This window comes from Mytilus galloprovincialis, chromosome 13, assembly GCF_965363235.1.
Source record: "Mytilus galloprovincialis chromosome 13, xbMytGall1.hap1.1, whole genome shotgun sequence".
Lineage (NCBI taxonomy): Eukaryota > Metazoa > Mollusca > Bivalvia > Mytilida > Mytilidae > Mytilus > Mytilus galloprovincialis.
The window spans coordinates 37,396,169-37,420,936 of NC_134850.1; the positions used below are offsets into that span (position 1 = coordinate 37,396,169).

General features: G+C 32.5%; 3 long non-coding RNA genes across 3 annotated transcripts in view; all 3 read left to right on the forward strand.

Moving 5' to 3' along the window:
• The first annotated feature begins 675 nt into the window (after positions 1-675).
• LOC143056039 (uncharacterized) lies at positions 676-8,112 on the forward strand. Its single transcript, XR_012972218.1, has 3 exons — positions 676-849; positions 6,385-6,666; positions 7,680-8,112. It is a non-coding gene; the product is annotated as an uncharacterized LOC143056039 (long non-coding RNA).
• A 3,698-nt stretch (positions 8,113-11,810) lies between these two features.
• The window catches only part of LOC143056037 (uncharacterized), a 78,422-nt gene continuing 65,464 nt past the window's right edge, over positions 11,811-24,768 (forward strand). Inside the window, exons 1-2 of the long non-coding RNA XR_012972216.1 lie at positions 11,811-12,014; positions 13,367-13,648. This is a non-coding gene — a long non-coding RNA (uncharacterized LOC143056037). The remainder of the gene's footprint in view (positions 12,015-13,366; positions 13,649-24,768) is intronic.
• On the forward strand, positions 20,589-23,705 carry LOC143057029 (uncharacterized). The gene is made up of 3 exons (XR_012972605.1): positions 20,589-20,725; positions 22,083-22,374; positions 23,306-23,705. It is a non-coding gene; the product is annotated as an uncharacterized LOC143057029 (long non-coding RNA).

The following is a 24,768-nucleotide window of genomic DNA, read 5'->3' on the forward strand; positions in this document are numbered from 1 at the left end:
TCTTATAGCTGATGTTTTTACTTCAGTTTCAGATTGTAACCCGGATTTGATTTCTCTCGATCGATTTGTGACTTTCGAACAGGCCTTTATTTATGAACAGCGGGAATAACTCCATTTCCTACAGTGCCAATTTTCATGTTCAGGAAAAACGAGTGATTAAGCATTTTTTCATTGGGGGTTCCTTTTTCCTTTTTAATCTCAAACTTGTTTGTATCGTCATCATAAAATTGGATCATAAACCAATGGTTTAAACTCTTTATTAAATCCACAGGATAGGACAAGACACACTTTCCAGTCATATATTGTTTACTGTCTGTATCCAAAAAAAAAAGACAAAGTGTTCATCAATTAAAACGAAAAAAAAATGAATTGATTTTCGACAAAAATAAAAACAAACCAAATATGACTGACAGCAACCATTGAATTACATGATCGTGACTTAAGAAAAAAACATAAATTGAATTGACAGAATTTATCCTCCCTGGGGAATTTGTTCAATAGCTCAACATAAGAACAAGCCGTGACAAAAAATGAAAATATCTTGAGTGATCATGCAGATTGTTAAATTGTCACAGACCAAAACTAACAACCAGACAAGAAACCAAAGCTATACATTCGATACAACAAGTGTGGTCTTATCTATAAGTTCTGTAATCAACCACACATATGTATACATAAACACGCTACATTTTATCTCAAGGAATAGGGTTTAGATTTAATGTGTTACTGACCGACATTAAATTATGTTTGTCGCGCTACCAATTCTGGTACAAGGGTTGCTCATTCTAATTCCTCATTGCAAAGCAGAGACTAATGAAGACAAAATAGCTGCCATGTTAAGCCGACTCGGTAAGATTTTCTAAAATTTATATAATATGATATATTCAGTGGCTTAATTAAAGGGAAACTCCGCAAAAAATTAAAAATTGATATTTTGTTCTTGAAGCATGTTCATCAATATAAAAGTTTTATTCTGTATGTAAAAAGATCAAAATCGAGTTTTGAAATTAATTATCAGTTCTCGGAAATCGCCATCTTGTCGGCATGTCCGATATAAAATGTCCCGTGACTTCTGGTGATATCTATAAACCACAAAGAAGAAACAGATTCGGGGATTACCGAACGTGCGTTATCATCAATCGAGCGGGTATTGCCGTACACGTCATACAGTGTTAAAAAATCATTTTTTTTAAAATAAATGATTTATTAATATTAATAAATAAGGAAATTCTACAACGGCTTGCCATAGAAAAGTTTCAATTATAAGAAAGACAAATGCAGTGTTCTTGTAACAATCAATGAAATATACAAAAGATTCATTAGTATGCCTCTTTTATTTAAAGTACATTGATTTATATCAAGAATAGTTCCGTATATAGACAAGGTTATTTTTCAAATCAATAAAGTTATACTTTTAAAAAAAAAATTATGCTATTCAACGGCTATTGACCAGGAGCGATGTTAGGAAGAGCTTTAGCTTGGACATAATATGTTGATATACAAATGTTATATAATATTTCCACTGCCAGGTTATAAAAATGTAAATATCGAAATATTGGACATTTCAATTTCTTTTTTAAAAGAGTTTTTTTTTTTTTTTACTAATCTTTGAATGATATACGGAATCAATTCAGAACGGTCATTTATAAAGACACTTTACAGTAAAATGTGTGACCCTATTTGGTATATTCGGTGAAAAATGTACAGGTTTTGTTTCCTTTTTAAATTTTATTTCGTTATCTCATTAAATATACATTTTGGCTTCCTCCCGAATTGACAAAAGGTATGTCATTATTATTGTTAGATGTAATGTCAGAGTGACAAATTCAGCTAGGTATTCCAATGACGTATATTCGATACATGTACCTGTGTATTCCAGTGACATCCTGTCGACTAAAATTCGTATTATACAATTAAACAATACAGGTTCATGCATGGTCTCTTTATTGATGTACCCGGTGTGCACAGGTAACATTTATTGAACCACATATTTGTGTCTGATAATAAGTTTAAAAAAATTCATACACATGATCTTTGAATTTTTTTTAGAAATAGATACTATTTGTCATGATTATGGAGCCCCATGCAAATACAAGCTTTTGTTGTTTGACAAAGATGCAGATATAAAGTAATGCAAAACTTATATAGTCACTGTCAATATTGATTTATTGAAGATAAGAGAATCCCTTCTATGTCTGTCCGTTTATCTATATCTAATGTCCGGGCGAATGACATTTGCGCCGATTTTGAAAATTTTCATTCTTTCATTTGCGCCGATTTCATTTTTTCATTTGCGCCGATTTATATTTTCTCCTAATTGGATTTACAGGTAAGTTACAGGTTATACTTTTACATGTAAATTCCAGGGAATACAAAGAAAGCCACAACAAAAGACAGAATACTAACGTGGACCTACCTTTTACAGGCAACTAAAGCTATATCTAATATAGGAGGTACAGACCCAATTTGCCCGCTATGAAAACTTGAGGAAGAAAACCTTCAACATTTTCTCACTAGATGTTCATTTCTATGCCCATCAAATCAGCGGAAAACTAAATTGAATTCAAACTAGGGAAACAACAAGCCATTAATTGTTGACTGCAGAAAACTAGTGGGCTCTACACTTCCAAACGAGAGATATAAAGAGAGGCACATTGGGAAACAAATTTTTGCATGACAAAGTTCTTGCTTGCTTTGATATTTTTAGTTATACAAAATCACACATCGTGTTCCTATTGATTTTCACGTGCACTTACCTGCTTACTTGATGTCTGCATAGCATGGTTATAACTTAAAAAAAATAAAGTTTTCCATTTGTTATATCGTAGTGTTGCTGTGTTTCTCCATTAATGATTGTGTAAACTATATAAAAAAAAAATCTGCATACTCGTTTAGTTATTGCCTATAGACGTTTGACTATTGTTACATACGATATATATATAGAGAGAGAGACCCTTTTTATACATCTTAAAGTAAAAGATATGTGTCGGAGTCATACGACATAAGAACCCTGTAATACTAGCTACTCAATATGGTTGTATTGGAATACAGATTGACAACTCATGGTCCGACACTATGTAATATTTGCCACATGACGCTCATATTTCTTTCTACCATCATCATTTTATCCATTAAATATTGCTGTAAACATCGATGTTTAACACCCAAACAAAATGGGAGTAGTATATACCTTCAGACCTTCTCCGTGGTATCTACTTGTGAAATATATAGACAAAATTCGTGTGAATCTACATCTCACTAAAACAATTTTTAGATTACTATTTTGAGAGAACACTCACCAAACCAAAACGAATATATGGCAAGATATAACCAAGCAGGCATTTAGTTTTCGTCAGCCACAAGACAAATAATCACTCTCAAAAACATATATATGCATGCAGTTTGAAATATCAAGAACAATTAGCGGTCGATGTCTATAGGTCACTGTTAAGTCCGTTTACTAACTGTTTAGAGTCAGACATGTCACTTGTACATTCTTGGAAGCCTTCGTGTACCCCATTCGACGATGGAACTCTTCTCTGAAAGTGTTGACAACATAAGCTTATATGGTAATTCTGTTTATCTGTATACAAGTGGTTGGCCTCGGCTGTCCCAACAATCAAATTAACGAAACGCTACTAGTCTGCTTTGTCTGGTAAAAAGGACCTCTGGAACTCATCCTCAATGGCACTTACACGTCAGGAAACTTACAAGTATACAAGTAAAGATTGTATTAAGAACAACGAGGTTGGGATGAATTATTCTATATAAAATCGTCAAAAGCAGTTATACACTACTAAGATATGCCTTTTATAACTACTACACTGTACTACTAATTTGGATAATTGACCGCTATCCTGGTCAGCATTGCACTCAATTATCATGCATAGAATAAAAAAAAAATGTAAAAAAAGACCTCTAACAAAACAATGTATTAGATTAGATTTATAATATGTCGAAAGTTGTCTATTGGCATTCTTTTCACAAATGACTGAGTTAGTGATTGTCAGATGAATTTAAATAAGTAAGAACGAAATGTTAAAAAGAAAATAAACAAAATCATGTCGATGATGTTGCACTGTTGGTTTTTTTCTCTCAATTAAACACTTTAAAATTGCTAAAGATTTGCGATACTTAGCATTTAAAAATCGCCAGATTTAAACACAAGTTAAAAAATTCCGGAAAAGTAAATCAGATGTGCAATAATTTTTATTTGGGAAATGCAACATTAAATTTTTAAGGTTAACACTACTGTTCTTTAAACTTAATATTTTAATTTTATGCTAATTGCATAGAACGTAATCGGAAATTGTACCATTTTTATGTTGTATACAGTTCCGAAATTAAAAAATTATTTTACAATAAATTTATACAATTAAATTATTTTTTCTCTATTGTCATCTGTGTATTAAACTCGCTATATACCCTTTCTGTTAATTCATTCGAAATGACAACATTCACAGCTCTGTACGCGTACGCTTGAATTCACACCTGTGTACACCTGAGGCTAAATTGCTGCAAGGTAAAGTTCAAACAAATTCTCCTCAAATTGAGAGATATACAATGACTTTACAAAATAATATACACACTCTCAGTCTGTTCACACATATTTTTCATTGAAATGGTTATCAAAGTTATAACGGTAAATAAAACGTAAAATATGTTCAGTTCAAGATTAGTAAAAATGTCAATAGATATTTTATGAAAAAATCCCAACAATAATTTTTGAAATTAATTCGAAAATATTTATATTTATAAAATTATATAGGAAGTTTTATTCAATAATACAAAACGGTACACGCACGTTCGTTTTGATATTGTGGTTATTAACTACGACCAACGATCATCTGTGCGCTTTTAATTACGTAGTATTGTGATAAGAAATTAAGATTTTAACAGATTTTATTTTTTCCCAGGATTCAACAAATCGGGCTAAAACGTCACAACCCACTCTCATAGGTCAAGCAAAAAAGTTACAAATACTTGATTTTCTCCGTTATTAGAAGGAATATAAATTTAAAACTTTGTGATAGTGGTTTTTATATTAAGACGAACATATTTAGATGATAAGTAAAAAATCGCGGATTTCCCCTTTAATCTGGTTGTTATTTACACCTTCAGAAGAATTATGCCATAATAGTGGCTACAATTATATTGAAATATACATGTGTATTGCTAATAGTCGTGGAAAACGATTATTAGGTTCTATCAACCTTAGCATACCTTATAAATGACAGTTATTTCTCTTGCATACCATGGGGAAAACAGTACTTTTTGACAAATCATTTTGTAACACAATGTAATGAAGCAGGTCATGTTTAATTTAAATAAGACATTTTAACCTTTTCTAGTTTCGTGTTATTAAGAAAGTACGTTAGGTTGAATCACTCTTATAGACGGATATATATTTCAATATTTTTACATAAATGAAGGAGGTTCAAAAGGAAGATTTGTCATTTTTCCTCCCGGCTTAAGCGTTTCATTATATACCAATACAGATATGTATTATAATAAATAAAGATATGTATTTACTGTATTTACATATAGAAATAACAACACTAAAACTCAAAGCTGCAATATTCTTTTCTTTCTAATTCCTTATTGACCTAAATTATGACTTTAAAAGGCATATTTAGCTTATATATACATATAATTATTTTGAAGGGTCGGTCGGTCGTAAAGAAGGAAGGGTGGTCAATTTAATCTACTACAGGACAGTTGGGGTAGAGTTTGGAAGATACTCAAATATTTCCTTCCAACATGCTACCTAAATATAGCATTTTGCAAAGATTGTCAAGATAATGTTGCACTCTTCCTTCTTTATGAGATATTACATTGAACGTTCTCCACAATGGCTGATTGCCTCGCAGGGTTTTGATAAGGATTTGTTCGGCTAAAGATTCGTTTGTTTGGTCCTTTTTTATTTTCACCAGGAGGTTTTTCTCACCGGGTGTTGGTTTTATTACCTCCTTCGTATATTCATATTTGTTTAAACTAAAATACACTACCACCATACTTTATAATAATAATGATAATTCAACGTTTTAATGGTACATTTTAATTGAGAACCTACAGTTAGTTTAGAAAGGCCAGATAATTGCTGTCATATTTACTGGTTCTTGATCAGTTTGTCACTTTTCGTCATAAAGCAGAACATTCCCATACGTTCTTGATCAATGCGATATGATTTGGTTACGAACACACCCTGGTTATAACGATCGTGAACTTCTTGGAAGGACTAACTCACTTTATAATTGTTTTTGAGTTGTTCTTTTCCCGATGTGATATTATAATTCTCAAGGGTAAAAATAAAATAAAGAACAGACGCTGATTTTAAAGAATATAGACAATATCCTCTAACTGCATAATTAGTTTTGTTTGTAGAAGTTGTAGAAAAGAAGGTTGAACAAGTTGAAAAGGAAAATGAGGCACTTAAGAAAGAAAACAAAAGAATAAGCGAGAAGCTGGAGACTTGTGAGTGTGCAAACTCCCAAACCGATATCGACGTTAAAGGACCTGGTGAGACAGCGCAAGTCAAGTACAATAATAAAAATAAATTAAATGGAACAACTAGTCTGAGACCACCATCATCTCAAATCCAAAACGTGAAGACGTTGAATTCGGAAGCCCATAAAAGGCATTATAGAAAGCGTTTATCACTTGGAAGTAAGTAGGATCTAAATTACGTTAATTATTACAAAAAAATCAAAACGTTTAACTTGTCTGTAAATATTTTGGTTTGTTTTTTTTTTCGCAAATTTTAATGGTAACAAATAGGAATCGTTTCTTTGTTTTGGCGCCATATCACATATTGACTCCCTGATTGCTCCTTGAATTAGAAATGACTCATATAATTATGGATTTTGATGTGCTAAAAAAAGATTAAAGCATGCTTGCTTATTTTATTTGAAAATTTCTGTACAAAGTTGAGACTTTGACGATCATTTGAAAATTGTTCACATTTGTAAACGAGTTTTTCCTAAGCCTTGCCACTTTACTCATATTTAGTAAATACCTCAACGCATTATAAAAAAAACAAGATGTGGTATGATTGCAAATGAGACAATTATCCACCGGAATCAGATGACGTAAATAAAATAAACTATGCTTAATTATATGGAAGAAATAGTGCACAGAATAAGCTTTACTCGCAATATATATAAAGCTATTCACGACCCCGAAATGACGAATTTTGAAATTATTAAAACAAAAACAAAAACCTGATTTACTTTAAAATCAGTAAATGAAAAACTGATATGATAGACGACAACGATGTTCTAACAGAAACGTTACATTACAGACACACACACACACACATGTTGCGGACAAAAACATAATATTGTGCGCATAATACCCACCCTTAAATTTACACAATGGTGTAACAACACAATTTAAGATCAAAGTACGTTGAGTAGTATTTGTAATTTCTCATTCTTGAATATATCAAATACATGAAAACAAATATGTTTTATAACCGAACATACGAATAGTATTTATTAAACTTCATCACCTACAAAATAAAAATTGTAATGTGCAGGTAACAACTATTCCGATGCAATAATTGGGAAATTATGATGTCGATATACACTTTAAAATATAAAAAAATAATGTACGTCATATAACGTGTCAATATCTACACATAAAAATTGAGTAACACAATTTAACTTTTGTCTTTTAAGCACCATCGACTACAGTTGCAACTGCTACACGTATGGCTTTTTTGGCAGGACTTTCTAAACCTATAACCAGTTTGGGGTTGCACCAAGCTATAGACTACGACTTAGTTTTAACCAATGAAGGACAAGCATACGATTCTCTCCGTGGCCATATGGTGGCCCCTGTAAGAGGTTTATACCTCGTGTCAGCATGTGTATTTGTTGATCCTAACAGTTATCTTGCACTTGATTTATTTAAAAATGGTCAGTTAATTGCAAACTTTTTCCCCGACGGACGAGGAGGTCATTATGATTCTGAAAGTAAAACATTACCTTTAGTCCTGGAGAAAGGAGATATTGTATGGATGCGTACGCATCCTGGTTTTGAAGGTCGTGAACTGTCTGCTCATGGTGGTTCTTTATATAACTCATTTTCAGGTGTTCTTCTGTATGAAATGTAAATGGGAAAGTTAAAATAAAAAAAGTCAATGTTATACTTCAAACCCTTGTTATTTCGAACTACAACGACTGAGTTTAGAAACAAACGTGAAAAATGCAACATCCAATGATTTCTGTCGAGTAATTATGGCACGTTTATGACTTAATTCTGATGTGTCACATTAAACAAGGAACAATCATTCAATGAAGCCATCTTGCAGGTTTTGTCATATCTTAATTTTCGTTGTCGTAGACTGTATTAAATCACTTCGAAAATGGTTTTGAATTAAAACAATGCATATAGCAAATTGGGAACAGATTTTGGTTTGCAAATAGTGTTGTTATTCTTCAATTTTCAGATTTATGTTCTCGACAAATAACTAACATTACCACATAATTTAAGCAATAAGTAGCTATGTATAACATTTGAATGTCGTTCTAAATAACCTTCTTTAGAACATTTGTCCATCTTCTGTTAAAATCTGCTGCATATGACAGTTTGCCACTTCAATAGTTATGATTAATCCATGCAGACACTGACTTGAACGTTTGTAATATGAAGTGTAATATATGATGTTGGTTTTCACTATGCAAGTTTAACAGATATAGGAAGATGTGGTGTGAGTGTCAATGAGACAACTCTCCATCCAAATAACAATTTAAAAAGTAAACCATTATAGGTCAATGTACGGCCTTCAACACGGAGCCTTGGCTCACACCGAACAACAAGCTATAAAGGGCCCCAAAATTACTAGTGTAAAACCATTCAAACGGGAAAAGCAACGGTCTAATCTATATAAAAAAAAGAGAAACGAGAAAGTCGTATAAATTACATAAACAAACGACAACTACTGTACATCAGATTCCTGACTTAGCACAGGTGCAAACATTTGCAGCGGGATCAAACGTTTTAATGGAACCAAACTTCTCCCTTTTTCTGAAACAATAGCATAACATCACAACATAGAAAAACACACGATAAAATATCAATTGGCAGGCTTAACTCAATCTAAAAACGTAAATTAATATACTATGAAATCCAGTTTGATTATAACCTGTCAATCTTTTTTTATTTTCTTTATCACCTACGAAAAAAAACGGCAATTCTATCTTTAAACAGTATAGTGCTCATGTGAGGGGAAACGTTTCTTTGGTAAAGCAGAGAAAATGTGGCAGGTTTGGCACATGTGTGTTTAACTAATTTATTGTTCTTTCTTTTTATTGAACTTTTATAGTATCAACTGGGAAAACATCGCAGAGATTTCTCTTTTCTTTGTTAAAACGACGCAATATTAAACTTGTCGGATTACAATAGGATACAAACCAAGCAAAGCAAATACTATTCTGCAGGGAAAAACGAAAAACACCATTTATTTTCAAAGCGTTAAACAATTTTGTGTTGCATATACACATGTGTATGTCTTTTTTTTCGTTGGGGATTAATTTTTTATTGTCGTTCCTATGTCCAAAAGTTCAAAAACGTATTTTAATTTCAAACTTGTTTTTATCGTCATCAGAAAATGTGAAACTGAACCAATGGTTTAAACTCTTGGTTAAATCCGTAAGATTGGGAAAACACACTTTCCAATCAAATATGGTTTACTGCATGTGTAGAAGGAATGATGTTACTCGTCAGGTGAGATGTCGACAACAAGAAAACATGGATCAATGAAGTAGATTTTAGATTTGACGAAAAAAGATTATATGTTATATTATACTTTATCCTGCAATTGGGTGTCTTTTCATACGTATACATTAACAGCTAAACATATATGCTAGCCTGTATTTGTATACTAAACAGATATTGCTTTAATGCTCAGATCAATGCTGGAATTTTTTTGTATTGCTGTTGATGAGTCTTGCATTAAAATTCGTGACCTCAGAATGAGTATTGCAATCGCATTCCCATGACGTCTGTGAATGTTTCAGTCTCCGATTAGCCACCCATTTTCTGCTCATATACAAATAGTTATCATAGGTACCAAGATTATGATTTAATACGCCAGACGCGCGTTTCGTCTACATAAGACTCATCAGTGACGCTCAGATCAAAAAATTTATAAAGCCAAACAAGTACAAAGTTGAAGAGCATTGAGGATCTATAATTCCAAAAAGTTGTGCAAAATACGGCTAAGGTAATTTCTTCCTAGGATAAGAAAATCCTTAGTTTAAAAAAAAATCAAAGTTTTGTAACAGGAAATTTATAAAAATGACCATATAATTGATATTCATGTCAACACCAAAGTGCTGACTACTGGGCTGGTGATACTCTCGGGAACGAAACGTCCACAATCAGTGGCAAAGACCCTCAGTGGTGTAAATAGTTATCAAAAGGTCCCAGGATTAAAATTTTATATGCCAGACGCGCGTTTCGTCTACATAAAACTATGTTAAACAAAGCCACAAAACGAGGTTCAAACCACCCATTTTCTTGAAATGTCCTATACCAAGTTAAGGAAATGGCAGTTTTTCTATTTGTTGCATTGTCGTCTCCTTTGTTGCACTTTAGTGATTATCTTGTTTTGTTGTTTCCTCTTGTAGTTGATGTGTTTAGCTCAATTTTAGTTTGTAACCCGGATTTGTTTCTCTCAATCGATTTATAACTTTTCGAACAGCAATATACTACTGTTGCCTTTGTTTATAAACAGCTGGAATTACTCCATTTCCTACGGAGCCAATTTTCATATTTAGAATTTGAATATGTAAATTTGTAATATTCAAAATGGACCATGCAACAAAGTTAACATTTCAGACAGAAATACTGAAGAGTAGGACAAATCCCACACTTTTGTCCTATATCCACAATAAATAGTCAATAAAGCGGACAAAACCAAACGCTCAAGAATATTAACAAATGAACGAATTGATAAACAAACCTGCAAAAAAATCCAAACACAAGAGGTTAAAAGCTTTTTGATTTTGAAAATTATAAAATTGATTAGATAACTCCCTTTTTAATATAGTGATTCTTTTGTTTTGTTGTTTCTTCTTGTAGTTGATGTGTTTAGCTCAATTTTAGTTTGTAACCCGGATTTGTTTTCTCTCAATCTATTTATGACTTTTCGAACAGCAGTATACTACTGTTGCCTTTATTTATAAACAGCTGGAATAACTCCATTTCCTACGGAGCCAATTTTCATATTTAGAATTTGAATATGTAAATTTGTAATATTCAAAATGGACCATGCAACAAAGTTAATATTTTAGACAGAAATACTGAAGAGTAGGACAAATCCCACACTTTTGTCCTATATCCACAATGAATAGTCAACAAAACGGACAAAACCAAACGCTCAAGAATATCAACAAACGAACGAATTGATAAACAAACCTGCAAAAAATCCAAACACGAGAGGTTAAAAGCTTTTTGATTTGAAAATTATAAAATTAATTAGATAACACCCTTTTTTTTACTATTGCAAATAATGTACACCGTTTAACTGACAATGCAAAACCCATCTACAAAAATAAATGCAAACCAAATATGACTGACCTCAACCATTTAAATACAGTATCGAGACTCAAGAAAAACATAAAATTCATTGACAAGATTAAATCTCCCAGGTATAGTGGTTTAATAGCCCAACATAAAAACAAACTGTAAAATAAAGTTTGATATGGTCTCACTCAACATATTGTTAAATTATCACAGACCAAAACTAACATAAAGACAGGAAACTAAAGTTTTAAGTCGATACAACAAGTGTGGTCTTATCTATAGGTTCTGTAATCAACCACACGTATGCATATACATGCTACATCTTATCTTAAGGAATAGGATTTGGATTTAATGTGTCACTGAACGACATTTAATTATGTTTGTCGTGCTACCAGTTCTGGTACAAGGATTGCTCATCCTAATTTCTCATTGCAAAGCAGAGACTAATGAAGACAAAATAGCTGCCATGTTAAGCCGACTCGGTAAGATTTTCTACAATGTATAATGTGATATATTCAGTTGCTTAATTAATCTTCTTGTTATTGCACCTTCAGAAGAATAATGTCATAATAGTGGCTATAATTTTATTGAAATATACATGTATATTGCTTATAGTCGTAGAAAACGAATAGTAGGTTGTATCGACCTTAGCATACCTTAAAAATGACAGTTATTTCTCTTGCATGTCATTGGGAAAACAGTTTTTTAGCATCCATGTGATAATTCAGTACTTTTTCACAAACCATTGTGTAACACAATGTAATGAAGCAGGTCATGTTTAATTCAAATAAGACATTTAAACCTTTTCTAGTTTCATGTTATTAAGAAATGACTTTATGTTGAATCACTTTTATAGACGGATGTATATATCAATATTTATACATAAATGAAGGAGGTTAAAAAAAAGCATTGTCGTTTTCCTGCCGACTTCAGCGTTATAATATACCAATAAAGATATTAATTATAATAGATGCAGACAAGTTATTTACATATAGAAATAACGTTAACAAAACTAAAACATAATTCAAAACTGCAATATTTGTCTTTTTAATTCTTAATTGACATAAATAAAATATGACTTAAAGGAAAAATCGAGCTAAAATATGTTTTCTGAAAGGTCAGTCGTTTGATCGGGAGGAAGGGTGGTCAATTTAAACTATTGCAGGGCAGATAAAGTAGTTTGGAAGATACACAAATGTTACCTTCCAACAGGCTACCGAAATATAGATTTTGTAAAGATCGTCAAGAGAATGTTGCACTCTTCCTACTTTATGAGATATTACATTGAACGTCCTCCACAATGGCTGAGTGCCGTGCAGGGTTTTGATAGGATTTGTTCGGCTTAAATTTCGTTTGTTTGATTTTTTAAAATTTTTATCAGGAGGTGTTTTCTCACCGAGTTTTGGTTTTTATAACCTCCTTCGTATATTCATATTTGTTTAAACCAAAATATACTACATCCATACTTGAAATATACAATGATAATTCAACGTTTTAACGGTACATTTTAATTGAGAACCTAGAGTTAGTTAAGAAAGGACAGATAATTGCTTTCATGTTTACTGGTTCTCGATCAGTTTGTCACTTTACGTCACAAAGCAGAACATTCCCATACGTTCTTGATCAAGGTGATATGATTTGGTTACGAACACACCCTGGTTATAACGGTCGTGAACTTCTTGGAAGGACTCACACACTTTATAATTGTTTTTCAGCTGTTCTTTTCCCGATGTGATATGATAATTCTCAAGGGTAAAAATAAAATAAAGAACAGATGCTGATTTGAAAGAATATCGACGATGTGCTCTAACTGCATAATAAGTTTTGTTTGTAGAAGTTGTAGAGAAGAAAGTTGAACAAGTTGAAAAAGAAAATGAGGCACTTAAAAAAGAAAACAAAAGAATAAACGAGAAGCTGGAAACTTGTGAGTGTGCAAACTCCCAAACGGATATCGACGTTAAAGGTCCTGGTGAGACAGCTCAAGTCAAATACACTAATCAAAAGAACTTGAATCGAACAACCAGTCTGAGTTCACCGTCTTCTCTAATCCAACACGTTAAGACTTTGCATTTGGGAGACCATAAAAGAAATTCTAGAAAGCGGTTATTACTTGGAAGTAAGTGGGATAGAAACAACGGTCGTTAATGTAAAATTATAAAAACGTTTTAAAATACTCGCAAATGTTTCGCTATGTTGTTATTCCCAAATATTAATGATAACACATAGGTATCATTTTTCCGTTTTGGCCCCATAGCACATATTGACTACCTGATTCCTCCTTGAGTTCGAATTCTAATATGACGTCCCTATTACGCTTTGTAAACAAAGTTGTGTACTAATTAGCACAAAAAATATGTTTGACACATGCGCATAAATTATAATTTGCATTCTCGTTGTTTTCATTTTTATCTTCATAAAATTCATATATTTTCACTGCTTACATAAAATCTATTAGTTATTGATAGAAAACATCATATAATTTCCCTCTAGTAGTTTTTAAAAGCTTGTTTAATATGAAAATGCCTGCAAATGGCTGCAACCGACAGCTTTGTTATGGCTGTTCCGCCCATTTAGCAAACCTCCCATGTAAATGCACATGTTCGATGACTTATCGTCTGCTGTCAAAATGAATAGATACACAGTATCGCCGTTGAAATTTGGACTCGGAGTAGATTATAAAGGGGCATCTTATAAAATAACAGACCACTTCATGGAACAAAATGCTGTTAGGCAATCTACGGCTGATAGAGGAACAAAAAGGGTTTTCAGACACGAGATATGTGATGCCAGAGTTAGTTCGGTTTTCTCAAATTTGACATAGGACACCATATTCAATTTTGAAAATAATGAACAGTCACAGTCAGATGAGGAACTATCTCAGATTGATGAAGACTTAACTGCTAACTTTATACACCAAGAACTACCTGCCAAAAAGCCATGATTTAAGGAGCTGCCTAGCAAAGAAGAAATTGAAAAGTTAGCGCTGGCAAGAACTGAGCCAAGAACCAACCAGCAGACATTATGGGGTGTAAAACTTTTAAGAGGTAAAAACCATAAAATGCAAAAATTTACATTAGAGGGGAAATACAATCATAAGTTGATGGTAAATTGGTCTCAAATAAAAACATTTTAATGATAAATATAGAAAATCGTGAGGTAATGGTATTTGGCAATGAGTCAGCAACCTAGTAATATTTTTTTTACCGTTTTTAAACATAAAATTTACAATTCAGTGTTAGGGACTATAACGTAAATAAATGAAACGTACTTCGATTGTCACTGTCAAGATGTAGAATTAAAATAAAAATATTCCTTGATATTTGTTTTTTTCTGTACTTAAGGTAGGGTTATTTATCATATATGCAAGCATACTTAAAACAAAATATATTAAATAAATTATTATAACAGTTACGAGCATGCTGAAGTAGTAAACAAAACACCCCAGTGGGGAATCGAACCCCATCCTCCTACTGATAGGTGTACTTCCAAAATACTACCAGGGTTTAATGTTTTGTTAAGTATTACAACAGCAAAAGCATAACTTAATTTCACTACAAAATTTTGAATGACACGAACATGTTGGTACATGAAAAGAAGCTGAATATTATGTTTTAGTCTAAATAAAAAGATTGATAGAATACTGTACATGTATACGTAGGTCGCTCTAGTCTACATACACAAAGTATGCACAAACACCGACATGCTTTTAACATAAAACCCTAAATTAAAACATGCAGTCCTCTGTTATTTATTTATATGAATCATGTCTTTGAAATAAATTATACCCATATAAAATTCATCACAATTAAATAAAATATTTATAAGAATTACTTGAATACATAAAAAAATGGTACAAATAATTTCAGGTTGGCTAACTGAAAACAAGTACACCAGCAGTTTTGAAGAACTAGATGAAACTATCCTAAATGACAGATTGTGCTACTTGTATGCAAGTTTGCAGACCAAACAAGGCAATGATTATTCAAAGTCAGCACTCGTCGGAATTCGATCTGCTATTTCTAGGCATATAACTGGTCCTCCTTATAATCGTGACAATAACATAATTAGTGACAAATCATTTATGCCATCAAATCATGTAATCACGGGTATGATGAAAAACTTGAAAAGGGAAGGGAAAGATATAACAGTACATTAAAAGGCTGTAGCTGAGGGTGATATTCAAAAGCTGTATTCCAGTGGAATCTTCAGTACTAAACACCCAGTAACTCTCCAAAATAAAGTTTCCTGTGATATTATGCTCAATTTTGGAAAGATGGGAAAGGAGGGGCTTGCTGATTTAAAGAAAAAATCTTATGACAAATCTAAAGATGACAAAGGTCAAGAATACAACAAAATGACTTACAATGAATGTGACAAAACACACCATGGTGTAGATTCAAAAGAAAACTCAAGGGACGTAAGAATGTACGCTAAACCTGGGGACAGCTTAGTCCAATGTGTACAGCATTTTTCAGCAAGCACTCCATTACACCTAACTTACTCTATGGATGCTGCTCAACCTATTGGCAAAAACAAATTGGCCAGAATGATGTCAAGAATACCTGAAGAAGCTGGTCTATCTATCAGATACACAAACCACTGCTTAAAGCCACTGTGACAACAGGATTGAAAAGAGCGGGGGTCGATGACCAGGCTATAATGTCTGTAACGGGACACCAAAATGTCAAATCTTTGGACAGCTACATTGAAGGTCCAACTGACAAGCAACGCAGAGAGCTTTCCAATACACTACAGTGGGTTGCAACCGTAAATTCTGATTCAGATTTAATTGAAAACAAAACAGAATCAAATGCCCTCGCCACATCTGCACAGAACAACTCATGCCAGATCGCTGTTTCTTCCTCTTTAGCGAGAAATCCACTGTCTGATTTAAATTTTTTTACCAATGCTACAATCACTGGGGGAACAATACATATTAACGTGATAAATAATGAATAAATATGTCTTACCTTCATTTGCAACCGTCAACCGCCATTTCAACCATCGTTATGAACTGCGACGTAAATAAATCTCTGAACAGAAACAAAAACTTGTTGTTTGATATCTAATTGTTCTATTTTAGAATGATAAATGTTAAAATTGTTTAATATCAAAAGTTTTTTAAATCTGTTTCTTTCATAATTCCATTGCGTAACCCTTTTTTCCGGTATTTTCTGTACACGTTTATTTGGGAGGAAATTGTAACAGCCAAACATTCCTAAGGATATTTGTACGTTTCGACCTATAAAAATACCGTATTTGTCCTATTAGAATCGAAATAACACCTTCATGTCATGCTCTATGCTCATTTTAACATGGGAAGGCATTATATTTGTCGATATTTTACACCTCGCTCGACAAATATAATGCCTTCCCATGTTAAAATGAGCATAGAGCATGACATGAAGGAATTATTTCTTAAACAACTCATACAATTATGGATTTTGATGCGCTTGAAAAATGGTTTAAGCATGCTTGCTTATTTTATTTGAAAGTTTCTTTACAAAGGTGAGACTTTGACGATCATTCGAAAAATGTTAACATTCGTAAACGAGATTTACCTAATCCTTGCTATTTTACTCATACTGAGTAAATACCTCGAAGTATTATAAATATAATTAAAAAAAACAAGATGTGGTATAATTGCAAATGAGACAACAATCCAACCAAAACTAGATGACGTAAGTAAGATAAACTATGCTTAATTATATGGAAAAAATAGTGCGCAAAATACGCAAAAATTGCACTCATAACTTCATGTAGGTAACGGAAGGGGAAAACATGTATTTTAATATATATCCTGCAATCAGCAAACTTTATTTGTTTTTACAAAGAACAGGTACAAAAATAACATTTTGTTTTTGTGTACTTGACACATATAATATTTATTATTATGCTTCTATGTTGAGCGACCGATAATTATAATTTTGAAATTGTTCTTTACGTCACATTACATTTGTGAGGATAGCTTCAGCTCAATGGTTAAAGTTTGGGTATTTGAATGATTTATAAAACACCTTATCGTAACTTTAGTTCTCCGTTGACACATACATGTATATTAATTATCATGAAACTAACATTTCAATATTTAGGAACGGAGAATAATACAAAGCATGTCAGTACCAAAGCTTCCTACTGAATTAATGGTAGTATATTACCCCCATGCTGAGGAATGAAGCCCATAACAGCTAACAAAAACAACACTTAATAAATAGGCTTCGTCCGAAGCGGTTTTCCTTGATTAATATGAAAGCAAAAAAAAAAAAAATTGAATGCACAGAATGTATAAATACTGAAAAGACTAGGAGCTACATGAAACAACATTATCATCAAAGAACAAAAATATATTAAAGTGTCAACTTTGTCTTCTGGAGTTGGGACCGTAGAATTTTAATAATTTCTACATTTCTGAACAAAAAATTTAAATCAGGAACTATATCGCTGGAACAAAACGATTACTTTTAGTTGAAAATTAAGTCTAAGATACATATTTGTTGTTCTTTTGCAATTGCTTAGAAACTTTCCGTATTGAATTTTCCTCGGAGTTAAGTATTTTAATGAATTTACCTATTGCACCATGGGACGGACTGAGAGTACACATACCCGTTCATATCCTATGATTTGTTAACACTATTTAAATCCTATGTATGTCTTATAATTTGTGTTCGATTAGGTTGGTTTATGTAATGTATCCAGTTTTTTTCTGTAATTAGTTAATACTTCAGTTTTATCATATATATCTTTAAAGTCATTTTATGAAATTTAGTGTTTCCAAAAGTATAAATTATTCTAAATAATAGGGATGTTCTTGTCCCGAGCAGGAAACCCTAGCCGTATTGGGGACAGCTTTTTGAACGTTTGGTCCTCGGTGCTGTTCAACTTTGTACTTGTTTTGGCTTTCGAACTTTTGTATCTGGGCGTCACTGGTTGGTCTTTTGTGGACGAGACTCACTTCTGGCGTATTGAATTTTAAACCTGGTGCCTTTTGTTAGCTATTATTTGTGCATTTCTTTGTCCAATATGTTCTCCTATTTATTTGTATTGTAGTCCTGTGATGTTATGTTATCATTTAAATGTTGTGTTTAACATTGCCATTAAGGAGGGAGGTTCGGCATGTCTTTAAGAAATGTCCTGTACCAAGTCAGTAATATGGCCATTGTTGTATTGTGGTTCGTTTCTGTGTGTGTTGCATTTTAGCGTTGTGTTACTGTTGTGTCGTTTGTTTCCTCTTATGTTTGAGTGTGAATTCACATTACTATAAGACGTGGCACGGTACTTTTCTATCCAAAATTCATGTATTTAGATTTGATGTGATATTTGCTATTCATATCGGATTTTGTCTAACGCTTAGTTCGTTTCTGTGTGTGTTACATTTTATTGTTGCGTCGTTGTTCACTTGTATTTAATGCGTTTCCCTCGGTTTTAGTTTGTAACCCGGATTTTGTGTTTTTTCTATCGATTTATGAGTTTCGAACAGCGGTAAACTACTGTTGCCTTTATTTATAAGTTGATGATAACATAGACGGGGATAATACGATATTAGACGATACAAGACTCAGCAATATTGAGTTGGAAATTAATGTACACGGGTACCCGGTAGAGGAACGGAATCGTTGGGGTGTTTGATTTCAGGTGAATTACTTTTACTAATTACCCAATGTCATGCTTTCATGGATATATATGTTCCAGACCATACGAGTATTTGGACCGTACGCGTACGGTCCGGACCGTATACGTATACTCGTACGGTCCGACCATACGCGTACGGTCGGACCGTATGAGTATACTCGTACGGTCCAGCTGACCATACATGTTTTGGTATCATATGGGTTAAATTAAAATAAATAAACAATAACCAAAAATTTGTAGCTTTAGTTCTCCAAGATGCTATTTTTACATCAGATGGGTAAGTGAATAAGCGTACAATTGAAATTAAATGTTTGTTTAATTCTATATCTGAATCCCATTTTTGTACTCTCGCTCCAGTTGACACTAACTACCACAAGGAATGTTATGTTTTTTTTATTAATTTACATTTACATGTTTGCGTTCCATTCATGTTCCTTTGCATATGCATTTTTTTTTAAAGTTTACAAATATTATAAAACAATTGTCCTTGTACGTTTTGTTTACATCCGTTAACCTCAATTTCAATGAGCATACTGGCCTTTAATTAATTACTGACATGCTAATTACAGGAGATTAACAGATTAAACTAGCGTGACCTTTTTAAAAAGTTAGAATATTAAGTTTTCATTTCAATATCAATTGAACTTTTTATATTTGAGATATAAGATTTTTTTATCTGTTATTTACATTTGTATCTGATAAACTTGACCATCTTCTTATTATTAGTTGGACCGTACGCGTACGGTCCGACCGTATCCGTATTTTGAAAAAGTACGCATACGGTCCAGACCGTACGCGTACGGTCCAAATACTCATACGGTCTGGAACATATACATATCTATACGTCAAACATTTTATATTCATTTATTATCTCACATTGCAGTTACTAATGGAACCATGGTCTAGTCGAATATGAAATTGCAGTGAGACTGCTTAGTGTAGTGAAGGGTGGATAATATATATCTGGCACGATCTGCATAGGATTAACAATGTACAGGTGTAATAGTATGACCAGACAAAAAAAATGAATCTAATTTATGTTTACAGAACAATCTAGTAAGTGATAATCAACGATGCTTTTATTTGTTATACATAAAACCTTATATATGCAATTTACTCAGGTGTCTAATTTTTTGTATAAGCGACACTCATTACGCAAATAACTGTACAAGAATATATCACTGTTAATTTGAATGCATTGTACAAGGCTGTGAAACACACACACATCCAAGATTTAACCAGTCCAAGTCTGGATCATAACCCTTTACGAAATGATCGTGAATTTCGGTAGCTGTTTCAAATTGTAGATTTGTAGATTTTGACTACCTTCAAATAAACATCTGGTTTTACCAGTTTAAAAGCTATCAGTAAGACCTTAACTTTGTTATTAAAGATAAGATATAAAGAAAACTCTGTAGTATTCTAGTTCAATCGACAAGTAATCTTAAAGAAGAAAACATGGTCGCATTGACGGTAATTTTCTTTGTAGGATTTCTCCTTCAAGGTAACAACTGTCAATGTACTGTCAGAGACGAACACATATCTCAAATTCTGCAACGCCTTGGTAAGCATAGTTTAGGTTGTACCTTAATTAAAATTAGTGATTGGTTGATATTCATAAGTGATGCCTATAAAAGTTTTAATATATTTACAGAACCCTCAACAACATAGATAATTGAGTGAATAAGCAAGTTAAGGTAGCACAATACAAAGATTTTATAACTCCAACTCCCAAGTTTTAAAATGCTGTAACTTTCTTAATAATGCTTGAAAATTTATAAAAGTGGTAGTTTTGGATAGCTAACAGATTACTCTTTCAAATTAATGCAATGTTAGTATTATGCAACAATTATGTAACCAATTATAATATAAACTGTGTCTAAAATATTTTTCACCAAATTTCCACTTTCAAATGAAATTAGCTTCTTCATAGGTATCCCTAGAGGGTCGATTTTATTATATGTTGTTCTTATGGCCATTATCTACAAAAGGGTGTCTCAGATTTCAGATAGAATGTATAGAACAAATTTTACACCTAATTAAACATTATCTTCTTTTATGTGGTTAGGATGTTTACACTAATTAGAGATTTATGAGAGAATGGAATACCATAGAGACAATCTGAGACACCCTTTTGAAGCCCATGATGTGTTGATTAAGATTTCGTTAAAATTTTTTGTATAGTTAAAAAGATGATAGAGCTAAATTCATTCAAGTGAACTTATCCACATTTTGCCACTAATTACATAACAATTGATTACATAATGATTGCATAATAAAAATATTGCATTCATTTAAAAGAATTATCTTTTATCTATCTATATATACCTCTTTTGTTATTTTCTATGCATTCATAAGAAAGTTACAGCATTTCAAAGGTTAGTGATTGGGAGTAAAAAAATCTTTGTATTGTGCTACCTTAAGTCATAGATACACCTTCGAAATAAAGATGTCTTATTAACTGGCATGTTATTGATATATAAATTCCCACAAAATCAGAAGTACGTAATTTATATCTTGTTCTTAAATTTTCGATAACCTTAAACTATTGTATAAATTGGTCGTCTTTTTCAACACTGAAGTTCTTATCTATCGATATGCAATTCAATTGTAAAAGACTGTCATACGGACACAATTTATAATCACAACGCATACAATGTTGTCTTAGTCAGAAGGATCTTCGACACTGATTTTCTAGTCGTGTGGACTATTCAATAGTTTGACAAACAGATAATTTCTTCTTACCTATAAAGTGCACATTAATTTATGATATTAGTAGTTAAGATTTAATTTGTTTTAGTTAAACCTAACAAATCATAATTATTTAAAAAAACAAGACATACCTTAATTTACATATGATGATTTTGGTCAGGAATTATGTTCAAAAGTGGAAGGTTCATCTATAATTCTAAATTTTACAGATAGTCTTGAAAAGAACGTTGAACATCTCCAAAAAGAAAACATAGTTTTAAAGGACGAAAACCGAAAACTAAGATGTTCTTCCAAGCCTGTAAATACACAGAAATTTAAAAAGCTTGATGACCCTGCAGGACAGACCATGAATAGTTATCTAAAATTAATGACAGAGAGTGAAATTCCACACAGACAAGAAGAACGGAACTTTATCTCGAGATAATAACACTGAAATAGCCAATACAATTCAGTTGGTAGAGGATAAACGTGTTTACAAACGACTATTACTAAGCAATACTTGTGAGTATACTCAAAAGAGTAATAAATTTAAGTGTAAACAACAAAAAGCTGCTACAGTGCTTTCGCTGAAAATGTGGACACATATGCATAGCATAATGAGGCTTATAGTGGAAGGAGGTTGTGTTTTACCAGAACAATATTAACATTGTCGACCAATTCGGCTTAGAAATTTTCCAATATCGATTTCTGTTAATCAGTTGTAAGATTTTTCGCTCGGCCCAAAGTCATACCAATACATTGAACATTGATCGTCCATTAATCATCTGGAAGAATAATAGAGATTTGTATGAATTTCGCTCTATAAAAAGTACATAAAAAATATCGAACTCTGAAGAATATTTAAAACGGATAGTCCCTAATCACATGACAAATTAAAAAGCTCAAACGCACCAAACGCATGGATAACAACTGTCTTATACCCGACTTGATACAAGCATTTATTATGTAGAAAATGGTGGAGTGAACCTCGTTTTATAGCTAACTAAACATCTCACTTGAATGACAGTCGCATACAATGCAATTATAACGACAATGATGGTAAAGCAAAACAAACAATCATAATAGGTCACATATGCTGAAAAGGGTTAATTGCAAATTTACTCCGTTAATCGATTAGACTTTACCTTTCGATGAGAGCTGAATATTGGAAGTTATTGTTTTATCCATTCGGTAGCTAGCTTTTAATTGTTCGAAGTTAAATCTTTGTACATATACTCTTTTAATTGCACTAACTCAACTTATCTTTAATTGACCACTGCTTCCCTTTTATACAAATTAAAAATATTGACACAAAGATAATAAAAAAAATCTATTTAAATAACCATGCATAAGGATATAAGACCTTCTTTTCAGAAACATTTCTTACAGAATGAAAAAAATCAAAATGACTTATGATTTTTTTTTGGATGGCTTCATATTTATATTTTTATAGTACCAACACCTATGACTACATCGACAAAGATTGCCTTTCTTGCATATCTGTCCAAAACTATTGGTAGCCTTGGAAGTCATCAACCTATAGAATACTACCAAGTGTTGTTGAATGACGGGAATGGTTTCGATGTACGCCATGGACATTTTACTGCTCCAACTACTGGAGTATATGTCTTATCAGTCAGCATTTACACAGAGAGTCATGTCGAAATATTTTTAGATCTGCTTAGCAATGGTAATCTTGTAATTTCTTTCTATGCGGATGGCAGAACTGACCATGCTTCTCAAACCAATACGTTTCCGATGCTTCTTAAAGAAGGAGATATGGTTTGGTTACGCGCTACACAAGGAACGGAAGGTCGCCAGTTGTATGGAATTAAAAGCTATCTTCTTAACTCGTTTTGTGAATATCTACTTTATTCAACATAACACGTCATTAAAAAATATTTAAAAATATAGCGTCTTCATTGACAGTGATTGTTTTAGTATATTCATAAATATGATTGCTATATCGCATTATTTATTGTGTTGTGATGGAGTGATTTGATGGATTGAATGATTTTGATTTTACTAACAAAAAAGAAAAATTTCCCTCAAAATGAACTTACATTGTATTTTGCGATTTATCCAGTTTGTCATCATCTACGGTCGGTCATGCTTATCTTACAATGAAATATGTAATCAAAATCATAAAGGAGACACACACAAGATTTTTTCGGGGCTACACAATATACATCGAATGATTTCTTATTTATAATAGATAATCGATGAATATCCCATTTCCTTTCTTTGTATGTTATGGTGGATACCCCATATCCTTGATTTGTGTGTTATGGATGGATACCCCGTATTCTTTCTTTGTTTGTCATGGACGGATACCCTATCTATATTCTTTCTTTATGTGTCATGGATGGATACCCATATTCTTTCTTTGTGTGTTATGGACGGATACCCCATATCCTTGATTTGTGTGTTATGGATGGATACCCCGTATTCTTTCTTTGTTTGTCATGGACGGATACCCTATCTATATTCTTTCTTTATGTGTCATGGATGGATACCCATATTCTTTCTTTGTGTGTTATGGACGGATACCCCATATCCTTGATTTGTGTGTTATGGATGGATACCCCATATTCTTTCTTTGTGTGTTATGGACGGATACCCCATATCCTTGATTTGTGTGTTATGGATGGATACCCCATATTCTTTCTTTGTGTGTTATGGACGGATACCCCATATCCTTTCTAAGTGTGTTATGGGTGGATACCCCATATCCTTTCTTTGTGTGTTATGGACGGATACCCCATATCCTTTCTAAGTGTGTTATGGGTGGATACCCCATATCCTTTCTAAGCGTGTTATGGGTGGATACCCCATATTATTTCTTTTTGTGTTATGGATGGATAAACCATTTCCAATGATTAATTTTACCATTCCAAATCCATGGTTTAAAAGCAA